The following is a 20114-nucleotide window of genomic DNA, read 5'->3' as shown; positions in this document are numbered from 1 at the left end:
GGACGCCTCCATGGTCAAAAGATTTAGGCAATAGATATTGTCTTTTTGCTTCAAGATATTTACTAGTGGCCTGCAATCCTCTGAGGAAAAACTGGTCACTGCACAGGAAGCTTTCTGATACAGAAAGCATGGAATAATCTTTCATCCTCAATAGGCGATTTTTTCTTTGTTTCTCTTCCATTCATCCTTCTCAGGCTGTTATAGGGGCACTAAGACAAAATATGTTTTTTCTTAGTCTAGCTGGTAAATTTTTGAATAAGGCCCTGTTCATAGCTGCTTCCCACACTGCAATTTAATACATGGGTAGCTATTGAAAGTCATCTGCAACTCTGAAATGTATAACATACACATTCATACACACACCCTCCATTTGACTCTGACAAGCACTATGCTCTATGCCTCTCAAGTAACAGTGTGAGAACTTACTAAATATGGAGCCACTATAAGTGGCTTAGCCAAGGATATGGGGAAAGGATGAGGGCTATCAGCAGCGTGGCAGCATTGCTCAAGGAAGAGATGGCATGCAGAGGGTATGTGAATGCCTGGTATCAGCGCAAAACTGGGAGAGGACAGTTTTCCTCCAGAATTTCAGACACATGGAGGCTATTCAGGGCATTTGAAGACAGGCTTAGTGAGCCAAGAAAGATACAGCCATAGATAAAGCTACAACTTAGTGGGAAAGGAGTAATATTACTAATATTAAATTTTTATCTTAACCCACCCTTCTTCAAAGGGTGGATAACTACATATATAAAAACAGTAAAATAATAATTGAGATAGTAAAGCATTCTACAGTCAAATTTGTTTGAAACCGCCCCAAATTTCCCAGTGGAGGGCAGTAAAGTTGTAAAATATGGTGAAGCTTGGCTGATGTTTTGGGCAGGGAGGCAGCTATGAAAGGTGAGGTTCCTTTCTTAAACATGGAGGTCAAAATAAGAAGGGGAAAGTAGAAGGTAAAGTTGAGGCAGACCTAGAACCATGATGCAGAAGGCAAGCAAGCTAGTGTTACACCAGTACAAGTCAGCCACATAGTACTTGACCCAAAGCCTTAGGCATGAATGTTAGCATGGAAGACTGCATCCAGTTACCAAATTTCAATCTCACCTTAATCATAAATCTAGTTAGCAGCAAATGGATGAGTCAAAGAACAAGATTGTAAAACTGTAGTCCCAAATAAATATATTGGATAAACATTTTAAACTCGTGTACGTGCTAAAGATTATAGGTTTTATATGGCTTTATTTATTTTATATTATTTTATTTATGACTGTTGTGAGCTGCCCTGAGCCACCTGGGAAAGGGCAGCATACAAACAGAAAAATAAATAAAAATAAATACATTGGGAAGAAAAATATAATTTTTGTCTCCCTAGAGTTTCTTGTTGAAGGATTTCTCACAACAACAAATACTAAATATAGCTAACAGTCTTTTAGCCCTACCTTGATTTATGATAATGGCATGAAATCATCTACATAAAAAGTGCAGCCTGCTGCATGGAGAGAGAAGGAAAGTAAGAGTGGAATTTCTTCAGTTAAATCAGATCAAACAAATAAGGAGGATTATTTATCTAGAGCCACCTCTCTCAACCCCTTCTTGCCATGCCCCCAGAAGTCATACGTCACCAGAAGTTACATCACCCAGACATTCCCCCTGGATGTGATATCACCAGGCCAGCAAGGATTTCTTTGGCTGGGGACCCTTTCCTGTTCACCCCTTCCAGGCCCATCATTGGACATTTTTGGAGGGGGTGGCAGATAGACATGACTATATATGGTCATATCAACCAATAATTTTTTTAATTAAAAACCAACTCCCACCCAATTAAACAAACCCTCCCAGGGCTCCCAGGAAAACCTGGTTGAGAAAGCCTGATCTAAAGAATTTGTATGCCACTTGTCTAGAACCTGCTCAAAATAGCTCACAAAATAAAAACAAAGAAAGCCCTTAAAACATCAATTAAAAAGCAGGTGAATAAAATATATTCCTGGGCTTAAACTCAGAATGAAACAAATAGAACAAAATCATACCAATAAAACCTTTCTTAGGCTTGGAACGGACTATAAAACAGCTTTAAAATTAACTGAAAGCCTAGGTAAAAAGAATGTATGCTGAAGGCAAGGGGCCACCACTGAAAGAGGCCATGTCGCTACTTGTCACCTGCCTCACTTCTGAAAGTGGGTTCTAAACAGTATGGGAAAGGAGGGTCCGTCAGATTCCCTGACTTTAAACCATTTATGACCTTAAAGGTATGAACCAGTGCTCAGAAACAAATGGGTAGTCAGATCATTCAGCCAGTGCAGATCTTTTGGCACAGGGTGATACGATTTTTGTAACCAACCCCTGTATACAGAAACTATATTCCACAGATGTTCTACTGGGTTGATCAGTAACAATAACCAACGATTCAATCACCTATCCATACTGTATTATTAGGATGCTCATTCAGTTGCACATCTCCATCATAAGAAGAGATAACGACAAATATTTTTATTATTTTGTTTTATAGAATTTGAATATCAGGAGAGTTAGAAATTAACCATTTAAATGTCCTGGTATGTTGTTACTACGACTACTTCTCCTGCTGCAACTGGTGCTACTACAAGCCAGGGACCCACAAGGATGTGCAGAGGGCACATCTCATTTTCTCCTAGCACACTTTTCCCACTTTCCCTTCCCTGAAACTCCACTAATCTCTCTGTTGCATCAAAGACTACACCTGGTGGTTGCCAGTGCAGCCTCCAGTACATACATGTTGCGTGCACTCAAGGGTAATAAATCAAATGTCACATACACCTCCACCTCTCCTGAACTGTTAATCTCACCTTTTGTCTCTGACACTCTGCCAGCTCAGGAGACCCCAGAGGTGAGAGACACAGGGCCATTCCGCACTCGTCCAAACTAGCACTATGGTTACAAATTGAAATCGCTACTGTTTTGCTGTTATGCACAACGTCGTCGACAATCTGCAACACTCCTGAAACCGATCCACAAAAAGGCTTCGTTGTAGCGCTTTCAGGGAAATCCCAAAAAGTGGATTCACCCTCTGGAAAGCGCTACACTCTTGCAACCAATCTACAACACTAGCGGGAAAGTTCTGTGTTACCATTGTTGCGGTTTCTGCAAAGTCCCTCCCCCTAGCTCTCTCCTCTGATCTTCCGGCGAAGCGATCGCCATTTTTTTTTCTCCGAGCGAGCGGAGATCAACGCACCGGCAAGCCTTCATTTATCTAGTGAGGCTTCCCTGGCTGCAGAGCTGTTTTAAGTCACCAAGCACGAAACAACACACAGCCCCGTTTGCTGGTTTATTTTCCCTTTATTTTTCACTGTATTTTCAGCCGAAAATCGCACCCGTGCCGGGAGGGGGGTTAATTTTTTTTTCACTCGGGGGAGCGTGGCAACGATGAAACGGCAGCTCAAACACCACCTGCTACCTAGATGGGTCTCTCCATTGCAACAAATCAACGCAGATTCGTTGCAACGTGTGTGTGTGTGTTTTTTTTTTTAAACTTCCTTAAAGGGAAAGGGGCTTTTTGGGATCATGATAACGGCCACCCATTGGCTGCTTGACGGCCAGGGGCAGGATGAGCTCGGCAATATCGCTTCCTGGCTAGCGATTTTTGCCGAGACCGGAAACCTGTGGGAAACGATAGAAACGCAACTGGATTCCACTACAAAGCCAGGTATGCATAATGACGAATTCCACAATTTAAAATGGCGTTTTTTCGTCCCACAACCAATTTGCCACATAGATCCTGGTGAGGAATGGCCCACACTGATTTCTGCTCTTTTATCTCCTGCCAGAACAAACATACCTGAGGCTTCTTTTGCTGGTTCTGACTCAAAATCCAGCTGCTCAGATGCACATTCCACTGTTTCAGCCCAATTCCTCCATTTCCTCATCATCAGAGGAAGAGGCAGCTGGGTGACTCATGATACTCTCTGGAAAAAAATGGTGGGAAAGTGCCCCCCCCTCTCATGGCTCCAAATCTATGCTTATATCTTGTTAAACACAAATTTTGTTGATTATCAGAACAGGCTTATCACTTAAATCTCAGTGGGCAACCTAATCTTTGTTAAGGCTACTGAACCACAGAACTGAACCAATTAAAAAAAATCCTTAACACAAAGGAGAATGAGCTGTGGGAGACAGGAGCTCAGGAAGAATGCTAGATTAGATCTCTTTTTCTGAACATCCACTTTTTTCTACATGCAGATTTGAAAAAGGCAGTATGAATTCAAATTCAAAGTACCATATTCTTCCTAACATTTTAGCTATATAGACATGCTTTGGATTAAAGCGATTTAGAATGTTAATGAAACTATAAGTAGGATAATTGGCTACATAAACAAAATTCCAAGGTTTAAGAAATTTAGTTATGACAAAATCTAAGATCTTATGAGTCACTATTAAATCTAACATGAACTAAGGAAGGCGATCTAAAGGCATTACATGAGAAGATAAACTTAGCACTTAGAATTTATTATTAATAGTCTATACCTAAATTAACAATGTTATGATTAAATTATTCCTATTAAATTGATACTAGTAATCAGCAATTAAAATATGAAAAGAGCTTTCTAAGAGAAAGAATCTGCTTAAATTGGCCAATTTTTCATAAGTACTGCTTGCTGTTATTCTGGAGAGAAATGCTAGTTCTTCTTCTATTGATGTTCATGTTCTTGGGAGGGTTGGGTCACAAATTGATGTGACTGGTGATTGTAGTATGGAAATCACTTTTAAGGCCATACGCAGTCTGGGCCCAGTGTATCTGAGAGACTGCCTCCCTGTCTATACCCCCAAAAGAGCTTTACGCTCCGCCACCTCCACCTGGCTGCAGATCCCTATCCCTAAAGAAGCACGTTGGACCTCAACAAGGGCCAGAGCCTTTTCAGTCCTGGCCCCCACTTGGTAAAACAAGCTCCCTGAAGAGATCAGGGCCCTGCCTGAACTTCCACAATTCTGCAGAGCCTACAAAAGGGAGATCCTCCACCAGGCATTTGTCCGTGGCCAACTGACTCAAAACATCGACAGGTCCCCTCAGACGGAGAGGTCGAACCTCCCTAGGAATTGTCAATGTTATTGTTTGTTGAAATGCTGTTCTAGTTGGTATGTTATAACAAGATTGTTACCTGTTATATTGTTACATGTTCTATGTAAATGTTCTACAATGTTCTATGTAAACCACCCAGAGCCGTATGGAAGGATGGTATAAAAATCTAAATTAATAAATAAAACATCAGATTGCTCTGGGTCTCTCAGCAATGACAAGCTTGAACTGAACATGGGAAAGCAATGATGTAAACCTTACTACCAAACATAGATTAGTTAGATCTAACATATTTTCAATAGCCACTTATGGATGTGAAAGTTGGACAATGAAAAAATCAGACAAGAGAAGAATTAATTTGTTTGAACTCTGGTGTTGGAGAAGGCTTCTGTGGGTTCCATGGATGGCAAAAGTCATGAACAAGGAAATGCCACAACGCATAAAGTCCTGATAGGCAAAATTATGAAACTCCAGCTCACTTACTTTGGCCATATCATGTGATCCAACTCAATGGAGAAAGCAATTGTGCTAGGATTGGTCAGTGGAAAAAGGAAACCAGGCTGACAAAGAACGTCGTGAAGAGATACAATCAAAATGGACACCAGCCAGAACATTACACAATTAAAATAAGTGGTACATGAATCGTGGCAGCAGTTGTGCCACAGGATCACCAAGCAACGGACTCGACTGAATGGCTAACATCATCATCATCTTGGGGGGGGGGGGGGGGGTCAGGAATGGTTATGGTTATGTTATTTGGGAATGTCAAGTATGTTGTAATGTTGTCACTACATTAGAACAGTGTTTTTCTCTGCTCTCTCAGTTAGCATTTGAAATGTAACTAAAGTGCTCTCCCACAAGTAGCAATTTTCACTGTATAGTCCAGAATGGGGCATCCAGTACCTTATGGCAATTAGCTTTAGCAAAGGGTTCAATACTTGTGTTCTTCTGGAGCAGCACTATGCAAATGTGTGGGTTTTCTTTTAAAGACTATGCAGTATCGCATTATTCTTTAGCAGTATTATGCATGTATCACCAGTATGTAAAGAACCTAGAGATCTTCCTGGTCCCAAGCCTATTGTTTGAAAATTGGTTTGGAACTCTTGCCAAGTGTGACCTTTTTCATTTGCTTCTCAGTACGCAGCTCCTCTTCCCGTCTAGACATACCCAGTATTGTTAAACCAATCCATGCTTCTATAACTTCAGGTCTGATTGCTGTCATATTTTATTCAGGGGTGGAGGCTGCCCCTGAAAACAGTTTTGAAGCTTCTACTGTAACAGTTAGATTGCTTGCCAAATTTATTTACATAGGGTTATTCCGCATCAGCAGTGCCACTCTGGGGCGCTGCTTCTTGTGTCCCCATAGGGAACACATTTCGGTGGTGGAGCTGTTCCACCACTTCCTGCATCCCCACAGGGGATGCATTTTCCACAGCCAAAATGTGTCCCTATAGGAGACGCAGCCACAGCAGGAAAAGTTCTGACATGCGGGGGCAGGGGCATTGCAGGAAGGTGAGATTGTGTGAGAATGCAGCCCCACCTTCCTGCAAAAAGTGCCCCATTTGACCCCACGGCGCAGCAAAGTGCCATGGAGCTGAGTGGGGCATTTTTGTCCCCTTCAGGCCTCCATGGGATGGGAAGGAGTGGGCCTGTAAGGCCCGGCTTTTCCCGTCCACATGGGCCTCTGCCGGGCTAGGCCCCAATGGCCCCTGGAGTGCTTAAGGGAACGCAGAAAATGTCCATGTTCCCTTAAAGTGGGGCAATGGTGGCTTAACACACATCTGGAAGGGGCCAGTCCAGTGGTGACATCATGTGGAAACAGGGATTAGCCCCATTTCCATATGACCATCTTCCTGGACTTTTTCACCCATGCGGAATAGGCCATAGAAGAACTATGCTGAGAAGGCCACACTACATCAGGTATGATTTCAACAAGAAAAAGACTTCCTATGAAATACATGTTGGAAAAGCACAGGTCCTGACCTGGATGGCCTAGACTAACCCCATCTTATCAGATCTTTTTATTTATTTATATATTTTTAGACTTATTACCTGCCACCCCTGGAACCAGCTAGTCCATATACAAATCCAATAAAAACACGTTAATACACTCTGGACATTAAATACAATAAAGACAGAATCCAAAAAGGCCAACAAGACATGGCTCTATTCAACCTCCTAACTCCCCCAACAACATATCATAGGGGGTGGGAAGAGGGAGCACAGATGTCAGAATGCTAATCTTGGAAGCTAAGCAGGATTGGTTCTGGTTAGTATTTGGATGGGAGACCACCAATAATGTCCAGGATTGCTGCACAGAGGCAGGCAATGGCAAATGACCTCTGTTAGTCTCTTGCTTTGAAAACCCTACAGCAGGGGTAGTCAAACTGCGGCCCTCCAGATGTCCATAGACTACAATTCCCAGGAGCCCCTGCCAGCATTCGCTGGCAGGGGCTCCTGGGAATTGTAGTCCATGGACATCTGGAGGGCCGCAGTTTGATTACCCCTGCCCTACAGGGTCTTCATAAGTCAGTTGCAATTTGACAGTACTCTCCATCACCAAAATAGATACAACCTACATGTGACTAATACCAGCCTTTTCTATAGCTCTGATTGCATTGGACAACCTCAATCCATATTGGCAGAAAGTAATAAGAATGAAGCTGTATCTGTGAAGTTCCATTTCAGACTGCAACTGTGGAAAGGATATAACCAAAGAATCCCCTGTAAGAAAAATGTATGTGCATGTGTCCACACAAGTCTGCAAATATACAATTAACAGTGCACTCCTAAGCAGGGTTACACTGTTCTAAGTACATTAAAGTAAATGAGCTTAGAAGGGTTCAGCTCTGTTTAGGATTGCAGTTGTCTCAGAGAAAGTCTAAGTTTGAACAGCTCTCTGACATGATAATTTTTAGGTATAAGATTTTTTTTTTTGTAAATAGCATTGGAACAGGCAACCCCTCTGTTTAGGAAAAGAAGTCTTTTTGATAAACTCTCTATATAGTAAAGCTTTCGTTTATATAAAAATCTGTATTGCCATTTAATAAAAATTCCAGGTACACAAATCTTTATGAAAAAGAATAAATGGAAAATCACTTGAATTATTTTAACTGATATTTGCATAGGAAAGAATACAATAACTGAAGGCTTATTACTGTAATGCTTGCAGTGCCATCATAAGCAGAATTAACCCTCATAAGACCATTGGTTTCAATGGATTTAGAAGGGCTCTGCTTAGAAATACAAGGTTAAGATAGCAACAAAAAGAAAGAAAAAGGACATTGTATCTCTATGAAATGTTATGTTATTGGAAGAAAAATAGCTAAATCGGTTGAAGTGATAAACAGTTACACTGAAAGCACTATATTTGCATAAGGGATATGCTGGAATTTATATATGCTTGTAGAATGAATTGCCAACATCAATCCAGTGCCTTCATTTCAGAACAAGAGAAGTCAAAGTTAAGATATTTAAATAATGTAAATAGTAAAGCTACACTGAGACCAAAGTGAAGCATTTGTAATCCCAACAGCTGCGAGCCAGTTCTCTGAGACTGGCGATTATATAAATCCAAACATAAATAAATAAAAATAAATTTCTTTCAGCACTTAAGAATGTGCTTAAATCCCTCCCTGATGAAATTACTGATATGGATTATGCTGCTTTATATCAACGGATCACTGATCCATCTTGTTCTGTATGGTCTCTTTTGACATGGAGAAGATCTAAGTAGGTGTGAATTTCTTTTGCTTCAGCACATAAGTAGGAATTTTAATTGCTGAGATACTTCTTAAGCAACTGTGTCCTCACTGTGGCTCATCAGAGTGCTCCACCACATCTACAAGCGATAATTTCAAACAAAGAAATGTTCTTGGTGTCATCTGCAATTTCAAAGTGGTGGATCTTTGTAACAAGACAGCTTGATTAGTTTAGTCCTACAGTACTAGAGCAACCTATATCTTATTGACAGTGTATTTACAACAGGATGACTTTTCTATGGCCCTTGTTGCTTGTGTTTATTAATGTCCTTTCCAGTCGTCCAACTCAGTGCGGTGTTTGCCAGAACTGAAATCCAGAACTTGCTGGACCAGTTGCAGCTACACTGTGGGCTGGTATATAATTATACCTAATACTGAACATAGAGCCTCTTGTGGCACAGAGTGGTAAGCGGCAGAAATGCTGTCTGAAGCTGTCTGCCCATGAGGTTGGGAGTTCAATCCCAGCAGCTGGCTCAGCCTTCCGAGGTCGGTAAAATGAGGACCCAGCTTGCTGGGGGGTAAAACGGTAATGACTGGGGAAGGGACTGGCAAGGCCACCCTGTATTGAGTCTGCCATGAAAACGCTGGAGGGTGTCACCCCAAGGGTCAGACATAACCCGGTGCTTGCACAGGGGATACCTTTACCTAATACTGAACCAGGCCATAGAGCAGGCTTTCTCAACCAGGGTTTCATGAAACTCTGGGATTTCTTGACACTTCTGGAAGGATTTCCCAAATAGGTAGGAGTGAATTAATTTTGTGTGTATGTATAATTTGTTAAAGTTTCATCCAAGAATGCCAGGAGCTGGTCCGCAGTGGCCCTCTCAACTACCTTACCCAGAAATGCAAGATGCAAGACCAGGTAGTAGCTGGCTGGGTCTACATTCTAGCCTCCAGCAATGGTTGGGGATAGAGCCTAGGGAGAGATCTCGACACGGTATAATGCCATAGCGTTTATACTCAAGAGCAGTCATTTTCTCAAAGGGAAGTGATCTCTGTAGCCTGGAGATCAGTTATAATTCCAGTAAACCTCTAAGCCACAACTGGAGGTTGGCAAGCCTAAGCAGAGACTAAGCAACTATCTACCCTGTATATCTCACTTTGCAAAGCTGCTCACATATATAAGTAGGCAACAGAAACTCCCTCATATGCTTCCTCTTACCTTCCCAGGGATTCTGCACAAAGCAGAAGTTTCTTCACTCTTTCCTTGATTTCTCTGCATATGTCAAAAGTATTTGAAGGGGAAGGATTGGTCTCTCATTTAAACTGGAACAATTTCTATACATTTCTCATGCTATCAAACTATTTCTTTCTTGGCTTTCATTCTTGTGTTCTCCTAGCACTCCACCCTAGCTTTCTTAGTGCCTGTGCTTAGTGCTGTCATGAGCGAGAGCTAATTCTGAGGGCCTTTCCACACGAGTTCAAAGTAGCAGGAATGTGGCAAATTGTAATCGCTACTAATTTGCAGTTATGCACGACGTCGCACACAATCTGCCACACTCCTGCAAACGATCAGCTAAAAGCATTTCTTTGTAGCACTTAAAGGGAAATCCCAAAAGGTGGATTCACCTCCGAAAAGCACTACACTCTTGCAAGCAATCTGCAACAGTTCCGAAAAAGACCTGTGCGTTCCCATTGTTGCAGTTTCAGCAAAGTCCCTCCCCCTGGCTCTCTCCTCTGAACTTCCGGCGAAGCGATCGCCATTTTTTTTTTCTCGGAGCGAGCGGAGAGCAACGAACCGGCGAGCCTTCATTCACCCAGTGAGGCTTCTCCGGCTGCAGTCCCTACAGAGCTGCTTTAAAGCTTGCCTCAAGTCACCAAGCACAACACAAACCCCGTTTGCTAGTTCCCTTTATTTTTGGCAGAAAATCGCGCCCGTGCACGGGGGGGGGGATTTTTTTTTCACTCGGGGGAGCGTGGCAACGATGAATCGCCAGCTCATACACCACCTGCCAGCTAGATGGGTCTCTCCGTTGCAACGAATCAACACAGATTCGTTGCAACGTGTTGTTGTTTTTTTTAAACCTGTTCTTAGAGGAAAAGGGGCTTTTTCGGAGCATGGTAACAACCGCCCATTGGCTGCTCGTTTGATTGACGGCCAGGGGTGGGACAAAGCACGGCAAATATCGCTTCCTTCCTAGCGATTTTTGCCGAGACTGGAAACCTGTGGGATACGATTGAAACGCAACTGGATTCCACTACAAAGGCAGGTATGCATAATGCCGAATTCCACTATTTAAAATTGCGTTTTTTCTTTCCGAAACCAATTTGCCACATTGATCCTGGTGCGGAATGGGCCTGAGAACACCATATCATTCAAGCTTCCAGTATGTGGGGAAGTGGGGTGGTTTTCAGAAATTAATCACAGTAGTTTGGGCCTACAACATAGAACTTTTTATGCGTCATTCAAATAGGACTTCTGGTCTTAGTTCTCAAAGTAGAATCTGTAGGTATATGGAAACGATCCTCTTGCCATGGGTATTAGTAACATCTGAGGTACATATGGGGCCCAAGTATATTCATTTGTGATTCTCACCTTTCAGGAAGAACTTCTCCCTGGAAATTGACATCTGTCCAAAGACTCAAAGAAATCATTGGGGAGGCCACTTACTGCAGTCTCTCTCTGACATTTTCCATACAGACAGCACCCTGTGCAGTGGCAGGTTTCACCTTGTTAAGAAACAGCACGAGAAAAACTCTTGGAAATCAATTAGACTGCTATTTTCCATGAAACAAAGTATACTTTTGCCGTTTGATTGCTTGGTCTGCTCTATCCCAATCAGATCAGCCTGAAGTGGTTTCCAGCATCTTAAGTACACAAGAAGGCTACAATAAAAGCCTTGTAAATAAATAAGTCACTTGGCACCTTCCTGATTTTATATCAGGGGTGGAAGTGTACCTATCTAACCCAAGCAGATTGCACTGTTTCTGTGATGATAAATTACACTTGTAAACAAATGTTTTTCTATCCAAACAAAGTTCTGTGCAAAAATTTTACTGCCTTTTGTGCAGTTGCGATTCTGACACAAATTAATGATGTGACTGAAATTCTGCAAGCATTCTTAAAACAGTCGCTGTCCAATGGCAGTGATTCTTCAAGTAGTTGTCACTTTTCCTGCACTTCTTCCTATGTACTGTTCTTCCCTCCAAAATAGCAGCACCCAGAAACTCCACTTGTAAAGAGGTGGTAAGGAAAATAATTAGAGAAATAAACGTAGAATATTGTTCTGCATTTTCTCATCTTTGACCTAAACTCAAAGATCCATGACTAATGGGATAATGTAGTCTATTCCCAAATCACTTTGGTTGCTCCCTTCTGTCCTCTTTCCAATCCATATCCATCGGCTCCTCTTAATATTTCAGAAACTGGCTGGGGGATGGAGAGTGTCCGTCCCGTGGCAAGTGTTCGAGCTCAAATCCGGCCCAATTATTTTACACTGCCATACTCTGGCTGCGGCAGCGAGGAGGAGCCGCCTGTGCCAGCACCGCAGAGGAGGCACCCCTGCCAGGGGTGCCTCTGTCCATCCACTTTCTGATGCTAGTGCCCGCTACATTGTAGCCTGCAGCAGGCTTGAAGACTAGTTCTATCATAATTTTTGATAAATCACATTACTATTGCTCTTCTGGATTGAAATGGGGTAACACAGTATCCCAAAAATATATATCATTTAGCGACTCAATTTCTAGGAGGTTTGAATGCCACATTGGATTAATCAGTGTTTTTATAAAATGGGGTATATTTATGATTTTGGCCATTTCTCCTTTACATTTTTGTTACACTGTGTTAATTAAATGATTATTTTACACAGTAATCAATGACCAACATTAACAATCTGGGTAGACCGAAAGTTACTTTACAGACAATGCTCTGATAGTACACTAGGTCCCTCAGACAATACCTTGCATTGTAATATTTGACCTTACTTAGAAATTGATTTTCATCACTTTTGGTTAAGTATGTCTTGGTATAATAAAATCAGAGTTCAGTAGCACCTTTAAGATATAATCAAGGCATAAGCTTTTGAGGGCAAGCACTCTTCCTCAGACTAAGAACTCCCTACATCAGTGGTCCCCAACCTTTTTATCACTGGGGACCGGTCAACGCTTGACCATTTTACTGAGGACCGGGGGGTAGTTTTTGCCGAGGGATGTCACCGCTGCTGCCTAAGCCCCTGCTCCACTTGCTTTCCTGATGGCGCCCCTGACTTCCCCAGTGCCCGCTGGGAGGTGCTGCCAGCAGCAGCTGCGCAGTGCCACGTCGAGGGGGAGCCCCAGCCATGGCAGCCACTGGAGAGCACCAAAGGTGAGCCAGTGGCAGAGTGGCAGGGCAGCCCCCAAGGCAGCAACCGGGGAGGAGGACGAGGAGGAGCCGTGGCCCGGTACTGACTGATCCATGGTTGGGGACCACTGCCCTACATGACAGTGGGAATATATAGTAAAAATTAATTATGTTAAATTAGTCACACATTAAAATACAGCCATATGATAATTCTTTGCCATAAAAGCCAATTAATCCCCTGGAATTCAGTTGTAGATCACAAAAACATATAGGAGAAATAAAACTCTGTCAGTGATCAAAGGCTCCCACCTCACCATTTGCTGTTTGCCCCATCTGTCACCATGCAAGTATGAAACATTCCTGTACAATTCCCTTTGTGTTCAATTCAGAACATAAACATATAAAATTTGACGATACATAATATTAGGAGGAGGTGGGGAAGCTATTATTGGGGTTATATGCCAGACAAAACAAAAAGTTCTTCACCTGCTGACAAAAAGCATCAAGAGAGGAAGACAGATGAGTCTCCCTGGAGAATTTTGGTGCCATAGCAGAAAGGGCCTTTTCTTGAATTTCCAGCTGTCTAACCTCAGATGGCAGGGGAAGGGCCTCCAAGACTATAGTGATCACTCACCTAGGAGAAATAACCACTTTGGAGGATGGACTTTTTAGCATTATACCCTGCTGAGGCCTTTTCCCTCTTCAAATCCTTATGTTTCCAGGTGTTCCCCCCCCCCAATTTCCAGAAACTTCTCAATCCTGAGTTGGCAGTTCTCACAGCTGCCTACCTCCATATATTAATCCTCTGGTCAAGAGACCAAACTCTTTTCTCCAGAACTGCTGGTACCCCATCAGTGACAGAGGACACTACCCCTCTGGTAAAGGAAGAAGATGCAGGAATTACATTCTTGGAAACTGTTATTGCAAGACTGGGCATACATTTGAAAGAGTACTTTAATAACATTTAACATTCATATAGCATTTTAGTGCAAGGGTCTGCAACCTGTGTATCTAAAGTCAAATACTGCTTAAAAAGAAAATGAAATCTTAAACAGAAGGTATATTGGAGAGGTAAACAGTATCCACCGTGTAATCAAAGACTTGCAACACTCAATTTCCTGTCTGAGGAAACTTTACGGATTATTAACAAATGTTAATGCAAGTTGTATATTTGCAGTTATATAAATAGCTTTTCTTATAATTGCTCTTTGTTGACCTTTTGCTCTGAATTTTGACCCTTCAATTATGAAAAGGATGTAAACACTTGCTTTAGAGTATTCAAAAATCAACCCTAGAAGATAGGTAATTATCCTCATACTAAAGGTATAAATGCTTAGAAAATTGTACTGAGTTGAAGGCAAATATAACATTTGAACCAGAGACTTGTTTGGTTCACCATGAGCCTCCTGACCATTATATTACATTGTTTATAGAAGCAATCATCCTGAACTGACCAACCATGGGGTTATTACTATGTTAATGTTGTTAAGCACTGTTCTCTCTACTATCACTGTTATTTGTTCAATGTGGTTACCGAGTTATGCTGTACTGTTCCATGTTCCCCGCATGTTTCATGTAAACCACCCTGAGCCGCAGGGGGAGGTGGTATATAAATATAATTTAAAAATAAATAAAAGATTAAATATTCAATCATGGAATAAGTATATTTAGAATGGATGACCTCAGTTTAGCCTTGTGAGTACATAATCTGGACTTTTACATACGGGAACCTAAGTAATGCTTATGATCTTTCTTTGTATAGAATGTTTTATTCCTCTGAAAAACAAAATGACAAACAATACACAAATGCAGTTAAACAATTCCTCTTTGTCCGAAATTATGTAATCTTGGCTTCACACTGCACTGATTCACTGTCATGTATCACACTAAGAAAATGGGTGTATTGCAATCTCTTACTGCCACCTAATGTGAATATTTTGCCACTGCACATCAGCCTGCAGGTTAGGAGACTTTAGCAGAGTTTATCAGATACAACAAGAAAAACCAAGAATCCTACACTTTTAAGAAATGCATGGAATACAGCATTTCAGTAGCTGAACCTTTTCTCAGCTCTACAGAATGAAGCTATAATAGGCTGCACCTATCAAATTTTCCATAGCTACTGAGATCTTGCCCTATTGCATCCAACTGCCCTAGGGCCTACTAGCTTTCTTAATACAAAATCTTTTTTCCTTTAGAAGAAAGTTTTCATACCCTGCTTTTCACTACCTGAAGGAGTCTCAAGGTGGCTTGCAATCACCTTCCCTTCCTCTCACCACAACAACAGACACTCTGTGAGGTAAGTGGAGCTGAAAGAGCTCTGATAGAACTGCTCTGTGAGAACAGCTCTAACATAACTGTGACTAACCCAAGATCACCCAGCTGGCTGCATGTGGGGAAAAAGGGGAATCAAACCTGGATCCCCAGATTAGAAGCCACTGCTCTTAACCATTACACCAAGCTGGCTCTAACCAAGTTAATTAAGAGTACTTATCACCGAAGATCAGGTTATAGAGCAAAATACTCTAAAAAAGAAAAAAGAGTGGAGACCCAAACCTTGTTCTTCACTCTAAGCCTGAGCTAAGAATCACAGATTCTCAAGGGTATGTCTCCCTGCATTAACTCTTTGATTTCTAGTAAGTGTGGTTAGAACTTAAATTTCAGTAAGAATTGCTTCTGATAATTTACAACAAACTTTTCAGTCTTATAATCAACGGTGGTGGGTCACCTAAGTAAAGGTCAAAGAGCAACAGAACTCTCTCCTCAGTACAATCAAATCCAGAAGCCTCTTTTCATTCAGTGCACCCACTAGCATTTTTATTTTGTTGTTATTTCCAAGCAACCAAATGCTAGGTCAATTTTTCTGTAATGTGCTGCCTTTAAGCATCTTAACCCCAAAGCTCCATGCAGACAAGACAACTAACATTACTATTGATTTTCTGAAACGTGCTGCAGTAACTTCTCCTTATACACACTTCAGCGATCATTCTAAATGACAACCCTATCAAACAAGCACTGTACACTTCATAATCATTTTGACTGCAGCATGCAAGTGATTGTTGGCTATGTTACTTGCTGCGAGAACTCAAAGAGTTTAAATTTGCCCTCAACAGATAAATCTGCTTTTAATAGACTTTTTGAGATATACATGCTTTAAACTACAAAATAAAAAGAATGTCAGAGAAAGGAAAAGATAATTTTCTACTCATAAATGGATTCCAGAACATATACAGAATAATTTAAATGGAAGGTGAAAGTGATTAATGTCAGGAAGCACTGCAAGGCTATTTTATTCATTAGGGCTTTACAGAATCATAGAATCATAGTCCAAACACCTGCTCAATGCAGGATAAGCCCAAAGCATCCTAAAGCAATTTTACAAGAGTGTAAACTACAGGCACTGGAGAGAAGAGGGTTACTTCAAGCTTTATTCTACTTTTTAAAAATGGAATTGTAAATTTCTTTGTGTCTAGGGTTACCAGCTCTAGGTTGAGAAATATCTGAAGATTTAAAGAAAATTCGAGATATATAGTTACTAGATCCAAAGCCCGTTCCTAAGAATGGGCCTTGAAGGGGTCCCCTCCCCTGGCCAGGCAGCTTAAGGTGGCTTTGGGCTCGCAGCTGGATCAAGTGGGGCGGGCAGAGGCTGGCCATCTCGTTAGCAAGCCCAGGACAGAGCTCCTTAGCAGGCAGTCAGCAGGCCTGGAGGCCCTCATTAATAGGCCCTGCTTAGCAGGCCAGGAAGCCCTCATTAGCAGGCCCAGCCTAGCAGGCAAAGAGGCCCTCGTTAGCAGGCCCAGGCTAGCAAGCCCTGCTTAGCAGGCCCTCCACCAAGACCCTTTGCCCAGAGCCCTCTCCCCTTACTTGTTGCTGGCTCCAGGCACTGAGGTGCATCTGAGAGCAAAGAGGCTAGAGTCCAGGGACAGAGGGTGGGAGGTCCAGGGGCAGGACCAATCAGGACTGACCCTATTCCAACTTAGACAGCCAGACACGTTCCACCCCCCCCCAGGCTGTTTCACAGATATATAAAGGCACCATGGATGCATCAGACAGGTCTTATTCCTACTCTTCTGTAAAAAATGTTACATGAACACTGGATATAATTTTGTTAAATTCATACTCAATCTGCTCTTCTCCTCTCATTAGATATGGAGGCCTTTGATTCAGTTGAATCATGATATTTGAATGGATTATTGCATCATGTGGGCTTTGAAAGATTGAAAAGAGCCATTTCTTCTACTGATAATAATCCAATGGCACAAATTTGGTTGAATGTTATGTCCTCCTGTCCATTTGTAATGGAAAAGAATGCAGCAAAGAGATCCTTTATTCCCCTCCCCCCCACTTTTGTTTGTTTTGGGGATTAGGATACATTCAAATGATAAATTAAAAGGAATGAAGAGGAAGAGCTGGTTCTTATATGCCGCTTTTCTCTACCTAAAGGAGTCTCAAAGCGGCTTCCAATTGCCTTCCCTTTCCTCTCCCCACAACAGACACCTTGTGAGGCAGGTGAGGCTGAGAGAGCCCTGATTTTACTGCTCCATCAGAACAGATTTATCAGTGCTGTGGCAAGCCCAAGATCACCCAATCAAACACCAAGCTGGCTGCATTTGGGGGAGCAGGGAATCAAACCTGGCTTGCCATATTTGAAGTCTGCATTCCTAACCACTACACCAGTGGTTCTCAACCTTGAGGTCCTGACCCCATTTGAGGTTGTTTGGCCCCTTCCGTGGGGCCGCCACATTGCTGGCTGCCGCGGTGATGGTTGCCCGTGCCGGTAGCAGAAGGGCGGAGACCTGTGTGCCTGTGTGTGCGCCTTTGCGCATGTCACCCATGACCATTATTCTTCCAAAATTTGTTTTTATTTTGAACTCTTCCCATTTATTTAACAGATTACCTCCTGAGAAGGAAGGACTCCCTGGAGAAGAGCCTGATTCTGGGAGCAATTGAAGGCAAAAGAAGAAGGGAACGACAGAGAATGAGGTGGCTGGATGGAGTCACTGAAGCAGTAGGTGCAAACTTAAATGGACTCCGGGGAATGGTAGAGGACAGGAAGGCCTGGAGGATCATTGTCCATGGGGTCGCGATGGGTCGGACACGAGACTGCACCTAACAACAACAACAACATACTAACTGGTTGGCAGAAGGCATCTGATGGTTTTGTTTGGGCTAATAAGAAACCATATTTTAAATCCTCATCGATGTATTCACAGAAGGAAAGAGGAGGCTTGATTCTGTTTTGAAACAATATTATCTAGCCACTAATTTGGTTAATATTCTTAAAATGTTAAATCTCTCAGTCAGGGAGAGTTGGTTGACTATTGAGACCATTGTGGCCCATCCCTACACATTAGCAGATTTAATTCAGTCTACCCCTAAATATAGGTCAGGAAAGATCAAGGAATTCTTATTTCTTCATTTCTCCCTGCGGATTAGGTTCTCCCTCATTTAGAGAGCCAGTTTGGTGTAGTGGTTGGGAGTGCGGACTTCTAATCCGGCATGCCGGGTTCGATTCTGCACTCCCCCACATGACAGCTAGTTCAAAAAAGGGTTTCATTCCTAATGCTTCTCAATTGCTGGGATGGCAGCATGAAAAACAAACACTGTTTAAAAATTTTAATAACTGTACGCCTAGAAAAGCCTTGATTTTCAGTGGAAACTAGCTACACTGGGAAGTGGTACAGTTGCCAAGTACTGGAAGCAAATAAACTGCCAGGGAAGGACTTCAACCCATCCCAGAGCCAGCCTATCTAGGAGCAGAGCCAAGAAATAATGTGCACAATGTCTTCTGTTGGATGAAGGTACCAAAGTAGAAAGGGAAGCAGAAATTGCATCCCAAGAGAACTAAAGTGTTTAGACAACTACTTTGGAAACCCAGAAAAGTTTTGGTTGACAGTGAAAATTAAAATTGGCAACAAACTTTGTTCTACAAAGATTTTAAGAGTGCAGTACAATAAATCCTTTTGCCTTAAAAGGCACTAAACAAAAACTGCCCCCTCTCCCACTTCCTGTTACATGAAATAACTTCATCTAGCAACCAGCAGAGAAAACTAAACAGTTGGAATCCTATGCAGAGCCAGTTCAGCATTTAAGTAAATGCTTGTAGTATCAACTGGTAGGGGGGACTAGTATGGCATAAGAGGGATGAACAAATGAATCTGACACCAGTTGTGACCTCTTACCAGCCCTATGGTGCAGTCATGCGTGCCCTCAACAGACAAGAGAAGTACCACAGTGTGGAGTTCATTATCAAATTTCTAGATTTGTGACATGGTGCTTAAACACTCTGTTATCAGGCCAATTTTAATTAATTGATTAACCAATAAGATTGTACATGAAAAGGAAATATCTTTATCAAACAGCTGTGGAATAAGAGACTTTTGCCAGAGTCATCAGACAGAAAAATCCAAAATACAATTAGTATTTACACATATGCATATTCATATTATTTCGCAAAACCTTTCCCAACTTTATCCAAAAACACACCCCAGTATCAGTATGTCACGCATGCGCTTCATAATTTCCTTTGTCCAAACAACACCAATTATATATATTTATTACCTAACTCAGCAATGTTTCTGTCTTGCTAGCAAGACATTTTGTGGCGCAGAGTGGTAAGGCAGCTGTCTGAAAGCTTTGCCCATGAGGCTGGGAGTTCAATCCCAGCAGCCGTCTCAAGGTTGACTCAGCCTTCCATCCTTCCGAGGTCGGTAAAATGAGTACCCAGCTTGCTGGGGGGTAAACGGTAATGACTGGGGAAGGCACTGGCAAACCACCCCGTATTGAATCTGCCATGAAAACGCTGGAGGGCGTCACCCCAAGGGTCAGACATGACCCGGTGCTTGCACAGGGGATACCTTTACCTTTTAGCAAGACATTAAGGACAGTTTAAATTAAAGAATTAACTCAGACCACACTTACATAGTCTTGTTATTCACTGCTGAACATGCAGGATTCTTTCCTACTATTATATAAATTATTATAAAAACCTGGCTTGCCATCTCCATCCTTTATCAGCCTTCCTCAG

At 42.1% G+C, this 20114-nt stretch overlaps 1 long non-coding RNA gene across 2 annotated transcripts in view; it reads right to left on the bottom strand.

Moving 5' to 3' along the window:
• LOC143821851 (uncharacterized) overlaps positions 1-20114 on the bottom strand; it is a 43166-nt gene that overhangs the window by 22330 nt on the left and 722 nt on the right. The window lies entirely within an intron of this gene.

Source organism: Paroedura picta, chromosome 1 (genome assembly GCF_049243985.1).
Source record: "Paroedura picta isolate Pp20150507F chromosome 1, Ppicta_v3.0, whole genome shotgun sequence".
NCBI classification, from domain to species: Eukaryota; Metazoa; Chordata; class Lepidosauria; order Squamata; family Gekkonidae; genus Paroedura; species Paroedura picta.
Note: the sequence above shows the minus strand (reverse complement) of the source record. Positions and strands in the feature narration are given on the sequence as shown.